Genomic DNA, 25,317 nt, shown 5'->3' with positions numbered 1-25,317 from the left:
CATTTTTTGATACAAACAGTTATATATTCATGTCAATATCTTTCAAATTCTAGTCAAAATCGGCGTCTTTGGGCATTTTAGTAACGAAAACCTTAATAAACTATTAGATTTCGACGTAAGGCAACCTTTCTGAGTCAAATAGTTGCCGATTTCGATAAAATCTTAGTCAGAATCTGCTTTTTCGCCTCTTATTGTACCCAAATCTACCTTAGAAATGCAGATATATACTTAAAACACCTTCTTTTGGGACAAATAATTGGTTTTCGCCCTTGATTTACAGAAGATTATAGCCAAAACATGCATTTTCATAACTTAGCGAACTGAAATCTACATTAAAACTGCAGATAACTACTTAAAAATTCACTTCCTTGAATTGATAATAGGTTTTTCTTTGTCATTTTAAACAGATTCCAGTCAAAATCGGCTTCTTCGATTCATATCGTATCTAAAACCGCATCAAAACTGCAAATATCAGTTTAAACTATCATTTTTTGATACAAACAGTTATATATTCATGTCAATATCTTTCAAATTCTAGTCAAAATGGGCGTCTTTGGGCATTTTAGTAACGAAAACCCTAATAAACTATTAGATTTCGACGTAAGGCAACCTTTCTGAGTCAAATAGTTGCCGATTTCGATAAAATCTTTGTCGGAATCTGCTTTTTCGCCTCTTATTGTACCCAAATCTACCTTAGAAATGCAGATATATACTTAAAACACCTTCTTTTGGGACAAATAATTGGTTTTCGCCCTTGATTTACGGAAGATTATAGCCAAAACATGCATTTTCATAACTTAGCGAACTGAAATCTACATTAAAACTGCAGATAACTACTTAAAAATTCACTTCCTTGAATTGAAAATACAATAAGAGGCGAAAAAGCAGATTCTGACTAAGATTTTATCGAAATCGGCAACTATTTGACTCAGAAAGGTTGCCTTACGTCGAAATCTAATAGTTTATTAAGGTTTTCGTTACTAAAATGCCCAAAGACACCGATTTTGACTAGAATTTGAAAGATATTGACATGAATATATAACTGTTTGTATCAAAAAATGATAGTTTAAACTGATATTTGCAGTTTTGATGCGGTTTTAGGTACGATATGAGTCGAAGAAGCCGATTTTGACTGGAATCTGTTTAAAATGACAAAGAAAAACCTATTATCAATTCAAGGAAGTGAATTTTTAAGTAGTTATCTGCAGTTTTAATGTAGATTTCAGTTCGCTAAATTATGAAAATGCATGTTTTGGCTATAATCTTCCGTAAATCAAGGGCGAAAACCAATTATTTGTCCCAAAAGAAGGTGTTTTAAGTATATATCTGCATTTCTAAGGTAGATTTGGGTACAATAAGAGGCGAAAAAGCAGATTCTGACTAAGATTTTATCGAAATCGGCAACTATTTGACTCAGAAAGGTTGCCTTACGTCGAAATCTAATAGTTTATTAAGGTTTTCGTTACTAAAATGCCCAAAGACGCCGATTTTGACTAGAATTTGAAAGTTAGTAATTGGTAATTTTTTGGATGAAATTATCAGTTGGTCCATGTTCAATAACTGATTGAAGGCATTCCTTATAGGGAAATTGTTAATGATGGTTTGTTTTTTATCTGCAGGATTATAACATGAAAAAAATTTACCGTCAAAAAAGTAAATAAAATATTTTAAATTTATCATGCAATTTTAGTAAATAAATTGAAAATCGACTATTTGAAATACTTACACATATATATGATTCATTTAAATGTTGACAAAAACAATAAAACTAACTTGAATTGTGTAAATAATTTTAAAAGATTATATGAAACGTTAATTTTATACCAAATATCAATTACGACTTATAATTTGAACATGATAAAACTTTACCTGTGTTTATATCCATTTATCCGAATAATATTTTACTTGGATAATTTTTTTTCCAAATTGGCAATGATGGTTTTTATTTAAATTTCTTATGATAATTTCTCTAGAAGTTATCAGAAGTCGTTTTATTGATAACTCATTGATGATAATTTTTGCTGTTAAACTATCCTCTTCTAAGCGGTTCTTCAATGGTCTAATTTGTTACCTGGGACGTCAGCTTTTTTTTTTAGGGGGTAGTGAAACATCTAGTTCTTGTATCAATTTTCTTTCTGCAAATTTTTTGAATCCTGTAACCATAGGAAACAAAACGATTATGAATTAGAGGTTATGAAAAATAATATGGCATAAAAATTAAAAATGATATATTAAATACCTTTAATTTAAAAATTCGTCGACATGTACCCATTTTGACATTTTCTACGTTTAACTGTGTTCGCGTTTACCATAGTTTGAAACTCGGATGGGCATTGTAAAACCGCATCAAATAATCCTACAACTGTTGATGACGTCATAAATTTAAAATTGTCATTATTAATATTAGAATTAAGATTATGTATTATTATTGTTGATTGGATAAATGAAGTAATTATGTACAAAGGCATTACAATTTTTGTTAATTTCATCATGATATTTAGATATTGTTATTGGAAAATATATTTAAAAGTAATTTGTAATCTTTTACATTATTTTCTTAAAGAAGTAAAAAGAAATCTGTAATTTCGAAATTGCTTGATAAATATAGGATACTATGTAAAATAATTATTGATTTTAATTTGATATATTTTATAAAATAAATATTAAAGACTTACTTGTTAAATTAAAATTTCTTTATCCAAATAATGTATTTAATTTAATAAAATAATGTATTGTATCAATTATTTGTCGCAAATTCTCAAATTCTATAATCATCACAAATGAAATAAAAATAAATTAGAGGTTATAAAAAATAAAATCACATACGACGAAATATTACAAAAATATTGTATCTTCATTTACATTTAATGAAAACTATTTTAGTCAAAATGAAAAGATTCTTTATGATAAAACATCCGATTTTTGTATTGCATTAGTTATTTTTCCACAAATTCTTAAATCCTGCAACCATCGGAGACAAAACAATAATAAATTAAAGATTATGGAAATTATTATTACACAAAAATTTTAGAGGTTATGAAAAATAATATCGCATAAAAATTAAAAATGTTATATTAAATACCTTTAATTTGTAAAATGTATTTGTTTCTCTTGGAAATAAATCCCAGTGATGCATTTTTTCACGCAATTGACGACGACATGCCATAATTTAAAAATTCGTCGACATGTACTCATTTTGACATCTTCTACGTTTAACTGTGTTCGCGTTTACCATAGTTTGAAACTCGGATAGGCATTGTAAAACCACATCAAATAATCCTACAACTGTTGATGACGTCATAAATTTAAAATTGTCATTCATATTAGAATTAAGATTATGTAATATTATTGTTGATTGGATAAATGAAGTAATTATATACAAAGGCATTACAATTTTTGTTGATTTCATCATGATGTTTAGGTATTGTTATTGGAAAATATATTTGAAAGTAATTTGTAATCTTTTACATTATTTTCTTAAAGAAAAAGGAATCTGTAATTTCGAAATTGCTTGATAGATGGTGTAATTTGATATATTTTCTAAAATAAATATTAAAGACTTACTTGTTAAATTAAAATTTCTTTATCCAAATAATGTATTTAATTTAATAAAATAATGTATTGTATCAATTATTTGTCGCAAATTCTCAAATTCTATAATCATCACAAATGAAATAAAAATAAATTAGAGGTTATAAAAAATAAAATCACATAAAATTTAAAGATTCTATATTAAATACCTGTTATCTGTAAAGTGTATTTATGTCATCAACGATAATATTTTAAAAATTTCATAAATTACACGATTATATACGACCAAATATTAGAAAAATATTGTATCTTCATTTACATTTAATGAAAACTATTTTAGTCAAAATGAAAATATTCTTTATGATAAAACATCTGGTTTTTGTATTGCATTAATTATTTTTCCACAAATTCTTAAATCCTGCAACCATCGGAGACAAAACAATAATAAATTAGGGATTATGGAAATTATTATCACATAAAAATTAAGATTGTTATATTAAATACCTTTTATGTTTCTTTATGAAATAAATTCCAGTAATACGTTCTTTATGCGATCATCAGCGATATTTTTAGAATCTTGAAATTTATAGACATGTATGTTTTCTTACCATCATTTGACTGTAGTTGGGTCTATCATAATTTCTAATAATTTGGATGGTGATTTAAAGTAAAAATAACTAAATTTCATTACATTAGATAACAATTTTTAATTAATATAACTTTATGAGACACATTTATTTATCTTTGATTCAAACCATCTCAGTTGAAATGTAACGATTTTTCATGATGATAGTTCCTTGTTTGTATTAATTTTGGAGTTTCATATTTACTGAAAATAAAAAACAATAAATTAAAAGATCTGAAAAACAAAAGTATATTCAAAGTTATTATTTTATGAAATTCATTTTAAAATGTATCTTTAATAACTAATCAATGGTAATCCTTATATATTCATTGATAAATTAAAACAATGTTCAATTTTCTTTCTTTCATTATTATAAATTACTAAAAATTAAATTTCAGACAAATAATAATCTTAATATGGCAATCAATAATTAATATTTTCATCAGCAAAAATGTATAATCGAAACTTTCCAGGAAATGCCATTCCATTTCATTTTTCAATGTCCGAAGTTTCTAGCACTGTCCATTGACCAACGGTATAAAACAGTTCAATCTTTAAAATTGTGCCCCAATTGCTTACACAGTGGGCATCCTGTTGAAAAGTGTCGTTTAGGTCACTGCAGGCAGTGTAATCAAAAACATAACTCGCTATTGCATCAAGCTGAATCGGAAAAGGAATCGATTACTTCTTCTGATCCAAAACCCGAATCATCGAAAACTCCTATTCAAGGTAAGGTAACATTACACAATTCCTACCCCGAAAGCCAAGTTTTGCTTGCCACCGCGGTAGTTGAAGTATTTGATTCTGATGGTGAAAAACATTTATGCAGAGCACTTCTTGAGAGTGCTTCAATGTCCAACTTTATTACTTCAGAATTTGTTAACAAATTAGGTGTCGAAAAACACAAATTCAATTCCTCAATTTTAGGCATTGGTCAAAGCAATTCCAGCATAAAACACTCATGCATTGTCAAATTCAAAGCCTGTTATTCCAAGTTTTCAAGACAACTAACTTGTTTAGTTATCCCACAAATTACGGGTGAATTACCGAATTGCTATTTCGATCCCATCCAGTTAGAAATACCATCCCACTGTCAGTTAGCCGATCCTAAATTCTATGAACCAGGTCAAGTGGATCTTCTAATTGGCGCAGATACATTTTGGGATTTACTTGATAATGAAAAGTCACACAAGCCTATTCTACATAACAGTAGATTAGGATGGTTCATTTCTGGTCCGTTAGGCATTTCCACCCCAAATCATTCTTTCTGTCATCTCTCCACTTTAGATGTTCAAAAACAGTTAGCCAAGTTTTGGGAAATCGAAGAGCTGTCAAGTGAGCCGATCCTGTCGGATGAAGAATTTCAAGCCGAAAAACACTTCTCTGATAATTTTAAGCGCGGTTCGAATGGTAGATTCACTGTAGCCATTCCACTTAAGAAATCATCAGAAGTTTTAGGGGATTCCAAGTTACAGGCAACAAACCAATTCTTGCAGCTGGAACGCAAACTTTCGAAAAATCCCAAATTAAAGGCCATGTACACAGATTTTATGACCGAATACCACGATCTAGGCCACATGTCAATTTTTGCTTCATCCAATTCCAAACCTAGATACTATTCACCACACCATGGTGTTCTAAAGGAGGATAGCTCTACTACGAAACTTAGAGTAGTCTTTAACAGCTCAGCTCCCTCTTCATCAGGTGTATCCTACAATTCTATCCAGATGGTTGGGCCTGTGGTACAAGATGATCTGGTTTCCATCATGCTAAGATTTCGGCAACACCAATATGTCATTTCTGCAGACATCTGTAAAATGTACCGACAAATATTAGTCCAAGAGGAGTATCATCCTTTGCAGCTTATTCTATGGAGAGCAGATCCCATGGATGAACTTCAAACTTTCTCTCTTAATACTGTGACTTATGGCACGGCAAGTGCTCCTTTTCTAGCCACACGCTGCTTAAAACAGTTAGCTATCGAATACGAATCATTGAATCCTCATGCATCTCGAGTCATCAGTAAGGATTTCTACGTCGATGATCTGCTATCTGGAGCTGACAGTTTCGAAGAGGCAGTACGTTTGTGTCAGGACGTTTCATCAATCTTAAAATCATGCAAAACAAAGTCTTCCAAGGGACATCACAAACCTTTAACAATCTTCGAACTCCGTCATGCAAAGGAAGTTTTAACCAAGTTGTCTCAACGCGAAAGCTTTTTAAGGGAAATACATGAACTTTCAAAGTCAAATCAGGTTTCCTCAAAAAGCAGACTTCTTAGTTTGACCCCTTTTCTTGACGATGGTCTAATTCGTGTAGGAGGTAGACTTAAACATTCATTATACCCATTTCATAAAAGGCACCCAGCACTTTTATGTTCAAAACATCATTTTACCTACTTGTTATTTAGGTACGAACACAAAGTCCTTCTGCATTGCGGCCCACAATTACTTCTCTCCCATATCAGGGAAACTTTCTGGCCAGTCGCAGGTAGAAATCTTGCCAAGCGCATTGTAAGAGAATGCATTGTGTGCTTTCGATTCAATCCCACTATTCCGACTCCAATAATGGGTAATCTTCCAGAGGCGCGAATTTCACCAAGGCCACCTTTTTCAGACACAGGCATTGATTACGCCGGCCCTTTCCAAATAAAAGATCGCAAGGGACGCGGATGTAAAATACAAAAATGCTATCTCGCACTTTTTATTTGTTTGACTAGCAAGGTAGTTCATCTCGAACTTGTCACTGAATTGTCAACACAAGCCTTTCTAGAGACATTTCAACGGTTCATAGCTCGCAGGGGTAGACCAACCAACGTATATACTGACAATGGTACCAACTTTAAGGGGGCTAGTAATCAGTTGAAAGAATTGAGCGATTTTTTAAAAAACAACTCAGATTCTGTAAAAAATCAGTGCGGATTGGACTTAAATATACAGTGGCATTTTATAGCAGCCTACTCGCCTCACCACGGAGGTCTCTGGGAGGCAGGAGTGAAATCAGCGAAGCATCACATCAAAAGAATACTATCTAATGTCCTTTTAACATTTGAAAGTTTTTACACAGTTCTTACGCAGATAGAGGCCGTAATGAATTCTCGACCTCTAACGCAAACGACCTAGGGGTGTTAACTCCAGCTCATCTATTAATTGGTCGTTCACTTCAATCAATTTCCTATCCAAATGTACAGGATATTCCTTTGAATCGTCTTTCTCACTTTGAACAATTGGAAGTCCTTAAACAACACTTTTGGAAAAGATGGACGAAGGAATATATTGGTCAATTACACAAGAAAGAGTTAAATGGAAAAAGAATCAGCATAATCTTGTAGCTGGTACAATGGTTTTAGTTCGCGATGACAATTTACCCAAGTTCAAATGGCGGCTAGGGCGTATAGTTGAACTTCATCCAGGTAGTGACAATGTTGTGCGCGTCGTTTCAGTCAAGACCACATCGGGAGTGATAAAACGCGCTGTCCTAAAGTTGTGTCCGCTTCCAATTACTGACCTTTAAATTACATTTTTCATTTTTCTACCTGTCACTTTGTCATCATGTTTAAGTTTCATTTGACCATTGTAATAAGTGTTTAGTTTGAACTTTCTCATTTTGAAACAACTTACATTCTTTCAAGGCGGGGGGCATGTTAAGAACCTATTAGTTTTCGTTGCTATATGTGAAACCCCGCTATGTGTGAACACGCCAGAGTCACGTGACTATCATGCATCAATCACGGTCCAAGTGCGTGCCAGACCGTTTGTGCAGCCGAAGGGATACCGTCCAGCGCGCCAGTACCGAACTGACCACCACAAGGGAGAGTGCGTTTGACAGTACGAGAGCAAGATACAGTCCACACACGAAGGTGTATAGAGGTTCTATACAAAATTTATAAATTATCTTTACCCATATCCGATTGCATAAAAAGGGAGAAAGCCTCGTATTTTCTGCTTACCGAGTGCTTTGCTTTAACATGAGCAAGGTTGGGAGTCTTCGGAACGACCCTGATCGATCGGGATTCAGTGCATGGTATTACTAGACTAAAGAAGTTGCTAACCTTCTATAGAATGGGTGGCATTTTGGACGTTCTCTAGAGCGGTCTGGTTTCCTAAATGCTTGGACGCCCACGAGCGCCTCCCTTCAATATCAATACCAATATCCATATCCGATAAAAATCATTTTAAATGAATTATAATGATTCTTGACAATGAAACTTTTAAAAGTTGTGTAATATCAATATATACTTTATAATTTATCTTGTTCATATTCTATATAATTCCATTTTAGGGAAATTGTGGAATCTTTCTATAACTGTAAAACAAATAGAGGTTAGAAACAATAATATAAACAATAAGTTTAAACATTACATACCTTTTATTTATTATAGAATATATTAGTTTCTATTTAAAAAACAATCTTGGAGATATATTCTTTATACAATAGAAGATATCTTTACTGAAATTTAACATGTTCCAAAATTTTCTATGGTTAGTGTTTGCAAATTGACGTTTTACCATAGATGTATCTCTTATAGATTCTTTATGTATTCTAAGGTTATAAGTATGCATTGAATAATCTCTCAACTATTAATGACATCACAAATCCTCAACATGCCTCAAGAGTAATAGAAACACACATATTCATTGCGACCTAATAATAAAAAATATTTGTAAAAATTAAGCTTATGTTAGTCTTTTTTTTATTCTAATGTAAAATGTATCTGTATTTTTTTTCACTTCCGATTCAACAGGTTTTGTTCTAGTTGTTGTTGTTGTTTGAAGGAGTGTATGTGTGTCTAAATAAAAAAAACACTCAAGATTTTTTTTATTTACATCAACATCGATAATATTTTTAAAATTAAAAAAAAAAAAACTATGGGATTGATGCGGGCAGAGAGGACGCTAAACTTGCAAAATGTTTAAGTTTTTTTCTGCATTCATCGGAGTAAAGGCGCGCCACTTGTAACTCGCTCTGCAGCAGGGCAATTTTAGTTTCAGTCTCTTTGATCCGGTCCTCGTTTCGCACCAGCTGCGACTCTAAAACCATTTTCAACTGGAACGCTTCGCATACCACCCTTCTTTCTTCGTCGTCGATAAAAGTATCGAACCAACCGGAGGAGGAGGAGGATGAGCCGGAATGCTGCTGCTGCTGCTGCTGAACCGTTTCTTCGCTTTTTCTTTTTTTTTGTGAGGCTTTGGGGGTGTCGTCGCACTTCGACGCCGTTTTGATGGTTTTCTTACTTGTTGTTGTTGCACTTCCGGTGGTGGTGGTGGCGGCGGCGGTGATGACGGTGGTGGTGGCGGCGGCGGCGGTGGTGGCGGTGGCGGCGGCGGCAGTGGTGGTGGCGGCGGCGGCGTATAATGTATGTCGTAGCTGGTTAAAAATTCGTACAACTCTTCGGGAGGGGGGGGGGGGGAGCGATATTTCCTGCTGCTCTATGATGCGCGCCCGACACGACTGTTACATCGACACTGAGACTTATAATACATTTTTGATATATTTTATAAAATAAATATTAAAGACTTACTTGTTAAATAAAAAATTTCTTTATCCAAATAATGTATTTAATTTAATAAAATAATGTATTGTATCAATTATTTGTCGCAAATTCTCAAATTCTATAATCATCACAAATGAAATAAAAATAAATTAGAGGTTATAAAAAATAAAATCACATACGACGAAATATTACAAAAATATTGTATCTTCATTTACATTTAATGAAAACTATTTTAGTCAAAATGAAAATATTCTTTATGATAAAACATCCGATTTTTGTATTGTATTAATTATTTTTCCACAAATTCTTAAATCCTGCAACCATCGGAGACAAAACAATAATAAATTAAAGATTATGGAAATTATTATTACACAAAAATTTTAGAGGTTATGAAAAATAATATCGCATAAAAATTAAAAATGTTATATTAAATACCTTTAATTTGTAAAATGTATTTGTTTCTCTTGGAAATAAATCCCAGTGACGCATTTTTTCACGCAATTGACGACGACATGCCATAATTTAAAAATTCGTCGACATGTACTCATTTTGACATTTTCTACGTTTAACTGTGTTCGCGTTTACCATAGTTTGAAACTCGGAAAGGCATTGTAAAACCACATCAAATAATTCTACAACTGTTGATGACGTCATAAATTTAAAATTGCCATTCATATTAGAATTAAGATTATGTAATATTATTGTTGATTGGATAAATGAAGTAATTATATACAAAGGCATTACAATTTTTGTTGATTTCATCATGATGTTTAGGTATTGTTATTGGAAAATATATTTGAAAGTAATTTGTAATCTTTTACATTATTTTCTTAAAGAAAAAGGAATCTGTAATTTCGAAATTGCTTGATAGATGGTGTAGATTTACGCTTTGTATATATTTGTTTTTCAGCTTGAAAATATAGGATAATATGTAAAATAATTATTGAATTTAATTTGATATATTTTCTAAAATAAATATTAAAGACTTACTTGTTAAATTAAAATTTCTTTATCCAAATAATGTATTTAATTTAATAAAATAACGTATTGTATCAATTATTTGTCGCAAATTCTCAAATTCTATAATCATCACAAATGAAATAAAAATAAATTAGAGGTTATAAAAAATAAAATCACATAAAATTTAAAGATTCTATATTAAATACCTGTTATCTGTAAAGTGTATTTATGTCATCAACGATAATATTTTAAAAATTTCATAAATTACACGATTATATAGGACCAAATATTAGAAAAATATTGTATCTTCATTTACATTTAATGAAAACTATTTTAGTCAAAATGAAAATATTCTTTATGATAAAACATCTGGTTTTTGTATTGCATTAATTATTTTTCCACAAATTCTTAAATCCTGCAACCATCGGAGACAAAACAATAATAAATTAGGGATTATGGAAATTATTATCACATAAAAATTAAGATTGTTATATTAAATACCTTTTATGTTTCTTTATGAAATAAATTCCAGTAATACGTTCTTTATGCGATCATCAACGATATTTTTAGAATCTTGAAGTTTATAGACATGTATGTTTTCTTACCATCATTTGACTGTAGTTGGGTCTATCATAATTTCTAATAATTTGGATGGTGATTTAAAGTAAAAATAACTGAATTTCATTACATTAGATAACAATTTTTAATTAATATAACTTTATGAGACACATTTATTTATCTTTGATTCAAACCATCTCAGTTGAAATGTAACAATTTTTCATGATGATAGTTCCTTGTTTGTATTAATATTGGAGTTTCATATTTACTGAAAATAAAAAACAATAAATTAAAAGACCTGAAAAACAAAAGTATATTCAAAGTTATTATTTTATGAAATTCATTTTAAAATGTATCTTTAATAACTAATCAATGGTAATCCTTATATATTCATTGATAAATTAAAACAATGTTCAATTTTCTTTCTTTCATTATTATAAATTACTAACAATTAAATTTCAGACAAATAATAATCTTAATATGGCAATCAATAATTAATATTTTCATCAGCAAAAATGTATAATCGAAATTTTCCAGGAAATGAAATTTAAAATTGTAAAACTCTACTAAACATAAAAATTCAATCTAAAAATGATAAATATATATATATGATATAAAAGTAACTACAATTCTTTCAATGAAACAGTAATTTTCAGTCGACAAAATTTTATAAATTATCTTTACTCATATCCAATTGCATAAAAAGGGAGAAAGCCTCGTATTTTCTGCTTACCGAGTGCTTTGCTTTAACATGAGCAAGATTGGGAGTCTTCGGAATGACCCTGATCGATCAGGATTCAGTGCATGGTATTACTAGCCTAAAGAAGTTGCTAACCTTCTATAGAAAGGGTGGCATTTTCACGAGCGCGCCCCCCTTCAATATCAATACCAATATCCATATCCGATAAAAATAATTCTAAACGAATTATAATGATTCTTGACAATGAAACTTTTAAAAGTTGTGTAGTATCAATATATACTTTATAATTTATCTTGTTCATATTCTATATAATTCCATTTTAGAGTAAATTGTGGAATCTTTCTATAACTGAAAACAAAGAGGTTAGAAACAGTAAATTAAATTTCAGTCAAATAATAATCTTAATATGGCAATCAATAATTAATATTTTCACAGCAAAAATGTATAATCGAAATTTTCCAGTAAATGAAATTTAAAATTGTAAAACTCTACTAAACATAAAAATTCAATCTAAAAATGATAAATATTTTTAAACATTATTTAATCATTCACCTGATATTTCCTTAATATAAAAGTAACTACAATTCTTTCAATGAAACAGTAATTTTCAGTCGACAAAATTTATAAATTATCTTTACCCATATCCGATTGCATAAAATGGGAGAAAGCCTCGTATTTTCTGCTTACCGAGTGCTTTGCCTTAACATGAGCAAGATTGGGAGTCTTCGGAACGACCCTGATCGATCAGGATTCAGTGCATGGTATTACTTGACTAAAGAAGTTGCTAACCTTCTATAGAAAGGGTGGCATTTTGGACGTTCTCTAGAGCGGTCTGGTTTCCTAAATGCTTGAACGCCCACGAGCGCCTCCCTTCAATATCAATACCAATATCCATATCCGATAAAAATCATTTTAAACGAATTATAATGATTCTTGACAATGAAACTTTTAAAAGTTGTGTAATATCAATATATACTTTATAATTTATCTTGTTCATATTCTATATAATTCCATTTTAGGGTAAATTGTGGAATCTTTCTATAACTGAAAAACAAATAGAGGTTAGAAACAGTAATATAAACAATAAGTTTAAACATTACATACCTTTCATTTATTATAGAATATATTAGTTTCTATTTAAAATACAATCTTCGAGATATATTCTTTATACAATAGAAGATATCTTTGCTGAAATTTAACATGTTTCCAAAATTTTCTATGGTTAGTGTTTGCAAATTGACGTTTTACCATAGATGTATCTCTTATAGATTCTTTATGTATTCTAAGGTTATAAGATTGCATTGAATAATCTCTCAACTATTAATGACATCACAATCCTATCGCGGCCCAGATTGTATGGATTGGTTCGTCCGACAAATATCTGACTTATCGTAATTTGTCCAATCGAAATTTATTGATATCGTACCCATGGAAGGGTCAATTACTTTCTCTCAAGTTTCGACGCATTGTCATATTTGCGAAGAGCCTTTCTCACCGAAAGACGTCATTGTCCGCGACCACGACCATTTTACCGGAAAATTCAGAAATTTCGCCCATCAGGCTTGTAATTTAAATTTTAGAAAATTGTTCATAGTGCCCGTAGTATTCCAGAATCTCTCAGGGTACGACGCCCATTTTATCCTTAGGGCCTTGGGCAATAAAGGGTCTTTAAGTTTGGTTCCGGTCAACAAGGAAAAATACATATCTTTTACCTATTACGAGCCCGTATATAAGCTAAAGTTTCGATTTATAGATTCGTTTAGATTTTTGGGGGCGTCTCTAGACAATTTGGTAAACAGCGTCGACAAAAATGAACTTTACATATTAAAAAAGGAATTTTCTCACGTTCAAGACGAATCAAAACTAAATTTATTGTCGCAAAAGGGTGTATTTTGTTATGATTACATAGACGACTACGACAAATTAAACGAAACGAGTTTACCGCCCATCGATGCTTTTTACAATAAATTAAATGAGTCCGACATTAGTGAAGAAAAGTATGCTCATGCGCAAAAAGTCTGGTCCGCGTTTGAAATTAAAAACTTGGGCGTATATTCGGATTTATATTTGAAAACGGACGTTATTCTTTTGGCCGACATATTTGAAAATTTTCGAAAAAATTGTATGGTGACGCATATTTTGGACCCGGCATGGTATTTTAGTATACCCGGATATACGTGGGACTGTATGCTTAGATTCCCAAAATGTCGTTTAGAACTGATGCGTGACATTGATCAGATTATGTTTATCGAACAGGGTATACGGGGTGCGATTTCGGTGTGCGTTGGCAGGTACGTTGAGGCAAACAACAAGTACATCTCCAATTACGACCCATCAAAGCAATCAAATTATCTCACATTTTTTGACGTTAACAATTTTTACGGCAAGGCTATGTCAGAGCCTCTTCCCTACGGCGGATTCACATGGTTGACTCGGGAAGAAATTGCCTCCCTTAGCATTAATAATGTTCCAGAAACGGGCGGGGTAGGCTATATTTTGGAGGTAGATTTGCAATACCTTCAGAGTTTACCCCATCTACATAAAGATTTCCCATTTTGTGCCGAGCCTCGCGTGCCTCCCAATTCAAAATTACCATAATTGATGGCAACCCTTTTTAATAAAACCAATTACGTTATACACTATCGAAATTTAAAGCAAGCTTTAAAACACGGACTCGTTCTTACTAAAATACACAGAGTATTAAAATTTAGACAATCTTCTTGGCTAAAAGAATATATCGATCTAAATAATCACTTACGGACGCAAGCCACTACCACTTTTGGTAAAAATCTTTTTAAATTATTTAACAACGCGGTGTTCGGAAAAACTATGGAAAACATACGTAAGTCGTAAAATTTGTTAGAAAGTGGGAGGGTCGTTACGGCGCTAAAAATTTAATTGCTAGTCCCCGATTTCACAATAGAACTGTACTAGATGATAATCTAATGTTGGTGAACTGAAAAAATCGGAACTTATTTTTAACAAACCCCTTTACATTGGAATGTCAATTCTGGATCTATCTAAAATTATCATGTATTCGTTTCATTACGATTACATGCTACCCAAGTTAGGTCCGGAGAAATGTAAAATTCAGTATATGGACACGGACAGTTTCATTTACAACATCCATTGTGATGATGTATACGAAGAGATTATTAAGTCCAATTTAAGCAAATTCGACACGTCCGACTATCCCATTGATAATCCATACAATATGCCTCGCGTCAATAAGAAAGTACTGGGTCTAATGAAGGACGAGGCCAACGGTTCAATAATTTCACACTATGCCGGACTAAGATCGAAAATGTACACTTATAAAATCTTAAACGGAAAAACTGTAAAAAAATCAAAGGGTGTAAACTACCAGATTGTTAAAAATTAAATAACTTTTGAAGATTTTGTTGATTGCTTGAAAAATTTAAAAGAAAAACATGCTACTCAACGAACCATTCGTTCTTATACGCACGAGGTGTTTAGTATCGAACAAACTAAAGTGGCGCTAAGTCCGTATGACGACAAAAGATATCTTATAGCAAACACGTTTGATACTCTTCCGTGGGGACATTACAAGGCACTGTAATTTTTTTTTCTCTGTTGTAGACAATGGCCGAATTGTTGTCGTTGAAAGATCTATGTATAAAGTCAATTAGTGAAAACGTTCATTCTGTTGCACATTTTCTCTGCTTGAAACGACCTTACCGAGGACGCTAACGCTACAGATAATGGAAAAATATCCCGAATATAGGCGGAAATATATTAATGCACTCGCTGTCAAATGTGAACGACCACCTCCACCAGATTTGAGTTTGATAACCCGTCAAAAGAAAGTATCGTTGGCACATCGAAATGCCATTTTAGTATGGCCAAGGTATACAGACCATCCTTTTGAGCATTATAGCTATTATTTATGGGAAAAACACTATATAGTAATGACCCGAACATTTCTGTTGATGGTTTGTGAATCTTGCAAAGACGCTTTTATAACTTTTGAAAAAAAATCAAAAATCAAATTTGATTTTTGCGATTATCGACACATACCTACCGTCGAAGCCTGTGCATTAATATACAGGGTTTTTCACTTAAAACTCCGCACGCCAATAACTCCAAAACGAAAAGAAATATTTAATTTATGTAAAACGTAGTCAAAGTGTGGGGTCAAGTAGATATTTCCTAAGGTTTAAAAAATTCGACGCCTGCAAAAAGCTGGGCGTCGCGACGCGTCGAAAAATTATTCGATTGCAGAGACTTTGGAAATACGCGCATACAAAAGTACATATTATTTAAAAACTTTTTTGTTATTTACTCAAACTTATTTACTTTACCCGTTTCTAAGTTATACCGATTTAAAGTAAACATTTCTTGATTAATAAAAAATGTGATTAACGCTTATTTTTACAAGTATGCCATGAATGTTAGTTCCTATGGCAACCATTGTTATCGCAGTTGTTTTAAGTGCAATTACAAACAATAGATTTCAACTATTTTAGTATGATTTTATTTATTATTTTTTATCGATTTATTTCTGATAATATGATAAATAAATGAAAAAACAGTAAAATACCTACAAGTTAATAACCAAAATTATTATTGCAATTAACTACATAATAAGACACTTCAAAAATTTTGTTCTGCTCGAACACAACTATCAAAAACTTTTAACAGATGAGATTGGGTCACTTGTAGGAGAATCCTTCTTGTGATAGCGGCACACGCTGCACTAATTTTGTTAATGAGATCAGCCAAATCTTCGATAGGTTCTTCATAGATAACGTTTTTTAGGTAGCCCCAAAGAAAATAATCTGGTGGTGTAATGTCCGGGGACCTCGCCGGCCACCTTACCGGTCCATTAGTACCAAACCATCTATTGGGATATTCTCGGTTCAAATACCTCGTTACTATTTGAGCATTATGTGCAGGCGCTCCATCCTGCTGTAGCCACATATTCATTCTAGTGTCAAGAGGCACTTCTTCTAATAGTTCCGGAAGTGTAGTTTGAAGAAATCTTAAATAGCGATCTGCATTTAAAGTTCCTTCGTAAAAGTAAGGTCCACTAAGGAATCCATTTAATATGCCGCACCAAACATTGATACTAAAAATTCGTGGGTTACCTCTTTCTGTAATCCAACGAGGATGGTTTTCGGATCAAAAACGACAGTTGTGTCTATTAACGATTCCATTATTTTGAAATCGACTTTCGTCGCTCCATAAAATTTTCGAGAGAAAATTTGCATCTTGGCTATACAAATCGGACAATGTTGCTAAGAATACATTCTTCTAGCATAATCGCCTGGTTCTACTTTATGAACTAGTTTACTTTTGTACGGGTGAAAAGAGTTTCTATGTAGAATTCTCCACGAAGAACTTATGGTAACACCCGTATTTTCTTTTATCTCTGATAGGGATATCTTGGGGTTATTATCAACCTGCTGAATTACAGCAGCAGTATTTTCATCATTTGTAGCCGCCCTGTTTCTATCTCTTTTAGGTTTTATGGAGCTGCCATATTCTCTTAAGTTTTTACATAAACTTGAAAAGGTTTTTGCATCGGAGACTCTTCTATGCGGATAACGCCGTGCGTAAACTCTTTTTGCTTCTCTACAATTGCATCTGCATTGTCCAAATACCAGTAACATGTCTACTTTTTCCTCATTGCTAAATTGCACTATTTTCACATAATAATTCTTAGTTTTTTTTAAACCGAACAAATTTGGATATTTCTTGTGTCAAAATGTGACAATTTTTTGATACAGCAATAACAACTTACGTTTGTAATTGCACTTAAAACAACTGCGATAACAATGGTTGCAATAGTAGCTAACATTCATGGCATACTTGTAAAAATAAGCGCTAATCACATTTTTTATTAATCAAGAAATGTTTACTTTAAATCGGTATAACTTAGAAACGGGTAAAGTAAATAAGTTTGAGTAAATAACAAAAAAGTTTTTAAATAATATGTACTTTTGTATGCGCGTATTTCCAAAGTCTCTGCAATCGAATAATTTTTCGACGCGTCGCGACGCCCAGCTCTTTGCAGGCGTCGAATTTTTTAAACTTTAGGAAATATCTACTTGACCCCACACTTTGACTACTTTTTAGATAAATTAAATATTTCTTTTCGTTTTGGACTTATTGGCGTGCGGAGTTTTAAGTGAAAAACCCTGTATATGGTATACCAGAGTCAGAGGAGTTGGTGTGAAAGTTGCTATTCCGAAATACACTTTGAATTAGAACCCGAAGAAAACGATGATCACACCAGAATATATAATAATTTAATGGCGATAATTGATTTGTTTTAACATATTCATTGCGACCTAATAATAATAAAAATATTTGTAAAAAATTAGGCTTATGTTAGTCTTTTTTAGAATCCCTCAGAAAACGATGATCACACCAGAATATATAATAATTTAATGGCGATAATTGATTTGTTTTAACATATTCATTGCGACCTAATAATAAAAAATATTTGTAAAAAAAATAGGCTTATGTTGGTCTTTTTTTTATTCTAATGTAAAAAAAAATGTATATGTAACTTTTTTTTTTCACTTCCGATTCAACAGGTTTTGTTCTTGTTGTTGTTTGGAGGAGTGTTTGTGTGTCTAAATAAAAAAAACACTAAAGATTTTTTTTTATTTACATCAACATCGACAATATTTTAAAAATAAAAAAAAAACTATGGGATTGATGCGGGCAGAGAGGACGCTAAACTTGCAAAATGTTTAAGTTTTTTTCTGCATTCGTCGGAGTGAAGGCGCGCTACTTGTAACTCGCTCTGCAGCAGGGCAATTTTAGTTTCAGTCTCTTTGATCCGGTCCTCGTTTCGCACCAGCTGCGACTCTAAAACCATTTTCAACTGGAACGCTTCGCATACCACCCTTCTTTCTTCGTCGTCGATAAACGTATCGAACCAACCGAAGGAGGAGGAGGATGAGCCGGTATGCTGCTGCTGCTGCTGCTGCTGAACCGTTTCTTCGCTTTTTCTTTTTTTTGTGGGGCTTTGGGGGCGTCGTCGCACTACGACGCCGTTTTGACGGTTGTCTTACTTATTGTTGTTGCACTTCCGGTGGTGGTGGTGGCGGCGTATAATGTATGTCGTAGCTCGTTAAAAATTCGTACAACTCTTCGGAAGGGGGGGGGGGGGGAGCGATATTTGCTGCTGCTCCATGATGCGCGCCCGACACGACTGTTACATCGACACTGAGACTTATAATACATTCGCGTCGTCAATCCACGAATCGTGCGACTTGTCCAATCCCAACCAGCGTATCAAAACTTTTTTACCGCGCCTGCGCAGAACCTTTTCATCGAGATAGACGTCAGGATTGGCCGTTTTTTGCAATTCTTCTTCGTAAAATCCTCCCATTATAGGTTTACCGTTCATATCTTCGAGAAGATACGTCACCGGGTTCGTGATCTGCACTTTGACCACTTTAAATAGTTCGGTGGTCCAATTCGGCGTGTATCCTTTGTTAAACACGTGTTTGGCTTTACTATTTCTAACCACGTCACCCACTTTCAATTTCCTAGCTCCGAATATTTTCAGGTGACTGAAAGCGCTCTTCAAAAGTGAATCGGCGTTACTTTTATTCACCGCATTAGGTTTCATTCCCGTCGTTCTGTGTTTCTTGTTGTTGTATTGTTGAACGACAGAGGGCAGCACGTGTGTCCAGCGGTAGGTTCCGTTTAACGAGAAATACCGATGCAATTTTTCTTTGAGCGTCCTTATTACCCGTTCGACTATCGCAGCCTTTTTCTTACTGTACGTACTATAATGATTTATTTCGTGCTTGGTCATGAGCTTCTCAAAATTGCCATTATAAAATTCCTTGCCCAGATCCGTTTGCAGGTTTTTTGGGTGTCGATCCCGTGCCTCTTTTAGAATTTTGGCGAAGGCCTTGGTCACATCACTACCCGTTTTTCTTTTTAACGGTTCGCACCACACATATTTTGAAAAACAATCGATAACAACCAATATAAATTTAAAGTTTTTATTTTGTTTCGCATATCGATCGAGCTGGGCCAAATCGGCCTGTCACAAATCATCCAACCCTCGTATTATAGTTCTGCGACGCGCATAATTTCTACGTGCCGGCCTGTGCAGTTCCCGCACGAGTTGTATCTTTTCTTTACTACTCATTCGTCAATTTGGTCTGCTGCTCTTTTTTTGGGCCGATACGACTGTTGCTGCGGCGGGTGATTGAGAATCTTTAATTCCAACGCCCTCGTTATATCTTTATTTTCCCGGGAGAGTCGATTCACCTCGGGAACAATCTCGTCGAATCTCCGTTCCGTCACTAACGCGGGATTTTCCAACTCTTGCTTTGTGCATCTCTCGCCTAGTTTGCGATCAAGGTCGCGGCGAAACTTTAGAAATTCACCTCGAAACGTTCCGACTTGTTGCTCTAAACGTGCGAATCTACTCTTGTTTGCTTCCAACGCCAGGGTAATGTCCCTGTTTTGCCGCGAGAGTCGCTCCACCGCTAAAGCGTGTTTTTCGAACGCTTGTTCTTCTGGGGCTAGCAGCGGTGGTGATGCGATGACGTCCTTGGATCGTAGCCTTTTCGTAAGCGCCTCGTCCACTTCATCGTCCACGTACTTTTTGGTGGCCGCGTCGTAGTTTTCGCTAGGCGTTTGGACATTGCAAATTCTTAAATGGTTCATATCGACGTTTCCCTCCGCGGTATAATCGAAGGCGGAGCTCTTTATCACGGTAGTTCGCTTCGAGCGGACACCGCTGGAACGTCCAAACTTGTCCAGACTTATTATTAAACTAACGTATTATACCGGCTTCTTTTAACTCTTCGACGATAGAGAGAATTTCGTTGTCCGCGGACGTGTTCCCTGCGTGTTTCGACGCGACCAGTAATTTTAGGCCCTCAACAAGTTCGTTGACGTCATCCCAGTACACGTATTCCATAGGCGCGTTATTATAGCGCATACTATAACCTTGTCCACTGTACGAATAAGGACGCGGTTTTACTAACGGTCGAATGACCTGAATGTACTTGGGCACCGTCGACACGCCTTTTAGACGCCCGCGCGAGTCCCCATGTACCCCCGTGACATCCATAATTTTTTTATATTCTGCCAAATCGTTTTCGGTGTATGTCTGGGGGTTTTTCAAAAACACCAAATTATATAGGCCGAGAATGCCGGGGTAACGCGTGCCGTCCACAATAATGTCGCCGGATCTTCGATGAAAATCCATCCACTTATTGCCGAGAACCCATTTCGATGAGATCGAGTCATAAACGGGGCCATAAACGATGTCCGCGTCGGCCGATTTCGCCCATAAATTTTGAATATAAGGATGGGAAATCTCAGGATATTGATCCAGATAGGATCGAAAGGACTCGTTAGCCACATTCGAGGTGTCAAACACTTCATCCTCCTCCCCTTCCTCCTGCTGAATATCTTGCATCACTACACTACGATCGGCAGCCGAGGATGTCACCGTTTCCCGAATCTCCTCCAACGGCAAAAACGACACTTTGTCGTTTTTTTGATTTCCGCTTTCGGTTCTTGCTTGAGGCCGGTATGTTCGCTTTTTACTTTTAACAACGCCGGTTGGAGGGGTTTTATTTTCGCAATACGCTCGAGCGGCTCGCTGACGGGTTTAAAAAGTTTCCGAATGGACGCCTCCTCCTCGCTCTTGCCCAATTTTAGAGCCAAGTACTTTTTCCTAATTGACTTGGACAGGTCGTTTACTTTCCGTTTAAGCGCCGCGTCGGCGATGTCAACGGGCGCCGCCTTCATGACAATGTGTGTTTCCGACGATCACTTGTCATCCACTTTTATATACTTGTCAAAACCCTTGCGGTAACGGCCGTTTTTCAATTCAAAATCTTTGACAATTACGAGGCTTCCGTACTTGTCCTGCCAACAGGCGGAACAGATATTTTTGAAAGCGTCGTACGAAACGTCGGGCGAGACGTGCTCATCGTAAACGTGGTGTAAATTCACGTCATCCTGTTTAAACAGTACTATAACGTTGCAATTGTCCCGTATCAGTTGCTTGGGTATTTTGGAGTACGTCTGGCAGAGATAGGCCGCGTCGATGGACTTGTGTCGACACATTGAGAAATATTCGCGAATTTTATTTTGTTTGTCACACGACACGTCGTCGAAAATGAACACGGAATTCTCTTTCGCTTCGGTGGGGTCGATTATCTCGTCGCTATCCCTGTAAGGAAAGTATCCAAGTCCTTTGGTTTGCTTCATTGCTTCATTACGCGAGACAGTAGTTGGTATTTGGGTTGATACAGCGACTTTGAGTAGACGTAAACGTTCTCGAAACGCGCTCCATTGGGGCTGAAGAGTAGCGTCAACATGGCGTTAGTTTTACCGCACCCGCTCGGTCCACAAAACACCGCCCTAAAGGAGTTGAGTAACAGTTTTCCGTGTTTGCTTTTATTTTATTTATATATATAAATATATATATATATATATATATATATATATATATATATATATATATATATATATATATATATATATATATATATATATATATATATATATATATACACAACATATTTCGTGAATCCTTTGGACGCGGCGTGTAAGGCCCACGACATTGCTTATTCGCAGAAATGGTTCAAGGAGCGCCGTCACCCAGCCGACGAGTTTTTGCGAGTTGAAACTCGTCGGTTGGGTGACATCATGGCTTGCGACCGCCGCGTGGCAGCGGGTGAGATCATCGCGTCGCCTGCCTTCGCCGCAAAAAAATGCTTAAAACAAATTAATGAGCCACTCGGTCCGATTAGTAATCCACACATCCTGCGACACAGGAAATACGAAACGTTGATATTATTACCGCATGTGTTTCTTTCGCTGCCGGAAATTGCATTTTATTTTTAATTTTCCACACATAACGTGGCCGGATGAGTACACCCGCGCGCGCGTGTTTCCGTCAGAAACTGATTAGAAATTAAAAAAAAAAAACAATAAGTAGAATATGTATATTTTATTGACCGAGACGTATATAGTGGAAAGACTCTAAAGCATTGAACAAGTTCATTTTATGAGACACGAGTTTTTCTATTTCCTCGCGCTCAAGGTATATTTCGATTAACGGATTGAATTTTTTCAGCGTTAAGTCACACCGTTCTTCTTCGTGCCAATAAGTCGCTAGCATGCAATCTCCTAGGGGGAAGATGACGTCGTTCCATTTTAGATTTCCGATTTCCTCGTCAATAAAATATAAAAACTCCAAAAATGCCTCGTGGGTAAAGTCTAGTCGCTGCTGTCCATTAACATACAGGCATACTTGGGCGCAATCCATCTCGACATATATATGTTCATCGATGGTTACTGTAGTATCCGGAATACGCGTAGGCGTAATTCTTCTGTGATTATTAAATGTTGCATCCCAATCACCACCCATCGTTGTTGTTGTTGTTGTTGTTCAGTCAACTAACACACACACAAAACTTACATTGTTTTTATAACTCCTACACAGTATTTATACATTTCATCCCCCTCCTATCGTCGAAATTGGACGGCACATTGAGTTTTAGTTATCTTGACCAAACACTTTCATAGCAAAAGTAGCGAACTGGACGCGATCAGGTATAACAAAATGAAAATAGTTTGTTTTTGATTCGGAGAAAAGTGCTTGTCGTCGTCGTCACCACTGCCTTGGAGTCTTCTGGATTTGTTTTGGTTTAAAGAGTCATTGCTGCTGCTGCTGCTACTGCTTACGATGCTTTGCCATTCTCCCTGATCTCCGTAACTGCGATCGGAGAAAACCAAACGAGCTTTATAATTTTGGTGCACCGCACTCATTGGCAGTTTAGTCTCAAACAGGTTGCCGTCCGTCGCCGCCAGATGCATCGGCGTCCAGGTGTCCGGCCATTAACACAAAAAATTACGATTATCGACGTTTTTGAAACACACATATGCTTCAATTACCCCGCTGGGTTTGTGAATATAAAACATATTTTGCACTAATGTGGACAACAAAATAAACTTGGCGTTTAGCGTAGCCATCGCGTTCTCGAATGACACTGATCACCACGTCGTCAGCGCTTTTTTATAGCGCTCAAACAATGAAAACACCGATTTTGCGAGGGAGCCGGTCCGTCGATATGGGTTCTGCTGTCAGGCCGGTTGTAATGCACAAAACACGGCAGATGAGTTTGTAGTTCAAAATTACATCGATGTTTTCCCGGTAATTTGTGCCACATATTTAACAATTCGTAGGGTCTCACCCGTTCTTTGAGGTATTGTGCCGGCAGCACTTTCAGGTCTTCGCTGTTCAAGTTCGTCGGATGGCTCAACAGTATTTTATCCATCGTGGTCACCCCCTAGTCGTCAGTTTCATTAACAAATTTTTAATCTGTTGAAACACGCTCTCGCGTGGACAATTGATGCCTAATAGACTGAAATCCACGGGTCCTGCGTTGATCAATTTATTTAAAAAATTTCTCGCGTGGACAATTGATGCCTAATAGACTGAAATCCACGGGTCCTGCGTTGATCAATTTATAAAAAAAATTCGTTGCACTCGTAATTTGTGTCACATATTTCCTGCAATTACGCGTGCCTATTGCGTCATGATTCACGATTGCATCGTGGAACACCGGCCGCTTAGCGAAGTTGTCCGAACGTTGTCATAATAAATACGAGGCAAATTTGATCGAGCGGCGCAATTCGTGGCGAAACATTGTGTGTATACTCGTACTCCGAAAACACTTCTTCGAACAACTTCAATATGTCAATGAATAAAGAAGGTTCTTATTGCTGCTACTCCGCTGCTGGTAAGTTTTTGAAGAATTTTATTTTTTTTTAATTTTTTATTTTTTTTTTCTTCTTTTCAAAAGATTTAATTCTCTGTCCCATCGACGAATCACACCTGTTGCTTAAGCGGCGCCTCACAAATCACGTCTGGAAGAAACACCCCCAAGAGTGGCCGGCGTGGAAGGAGCAACAGCTAAATCAACACGTAGCAAGATTTAATGAAAAAATTGAAGAGGACCGGCAGTGGTACGCCTTGCAAGCTCAAAGGCAACAAAAAAAACAGCAACAAACGACAACAAATTGGACGGGACCAGTCACAACAGCAGATGATGATGAGTGGGATACCAACAACAGTTGTAGTTCATATCAAACGACAACAAATTGGACGGGACCAGTCACAACAGCAGATGATGATGAGTGGGATACCAACAACAGTTGTAGTTCATATTTAGATTTTTTGAAAAATAAAAAAACATAGTATCGAAAAAAATGTTTTGCATTTCACACAGATCCAATCCTCGTTAATCATAAAATTCGTCGGGAATTATTAGAATAGTTATCTGTAAAAAAAAAAATCTTTAACTTTAACCTAGGGGGGTAACCGCACAAATCGGGCGAGTTGAGTGACAAAATGCTAGTCAAAATTAACGAAGTTGGTAAGTTAATTAAAAAAAAAAAAAAGAATATCGAAAATGGATACAATTT

At 35.0% G+C, this 25,317-nt stretch overlaps 1 long non-coding RNA gene across 3 annotated transcripts; it reads right to left on the bottom strand.

The window, feature by feature from the left end:
- Nucleotides 1-1,526: 1,526 nt before the first annotated feature.
- On the bottom strand, nucleotides 1,527-13,107 carry LOC132703246 (uncharacterized). 3 transcript variants are annotated; one of them, XR_009619046.1, is made up of 3 exons: nucleotides 12,973-13,107; nucleotides 12,556-12,912; nucleotides 1,527-2,153 (listed from the first exon to the last, which is right to left on the bottom strand). It is a non-coding gene; the product is annotated as an uncharacterized LOC132703246 (long non-coding RNA). The 3 variants fall into 3 exon arrangements; XR_009619045.1 differs by lacking the exon at nucleotides 1,527-2,153 and adding an exon at nucleotides 10,858-11,436 and having other exon boundaries at nucleotides 12,658-12,912; XR_009619044.1 differs by lacking the exon at nucleotides 1,527-2,153 and adding an exon at nucleotides 11,938-12,216.
- Nucleotides 13,108-25,317: the final 12,210 nt, after the last annotated feature.

Source organism: Cylas formicarius, unplaced genomic scaffold (assembly GCF_029955315.1).
Source record: "Cylas formicarius isolate icCylForm1 unplaced genomic scaffold, icCylForm1.1 PGA_scaffold_6__28_contigs__length_40554024, whole genome shotgun sequence".
In the NCBI taxonomy this organism is placed as follows: domain Eukaryota; kingdom Metazoa; phylum Arthropoda; class Insecta; order Coleoptera; family Brentidae; genus Cylas; species Cylas formicarius.
Note: the sequence above shows the minus strand (reverse complement) of the source record. Positions and strands in the feature narration are given on the sequence as shown.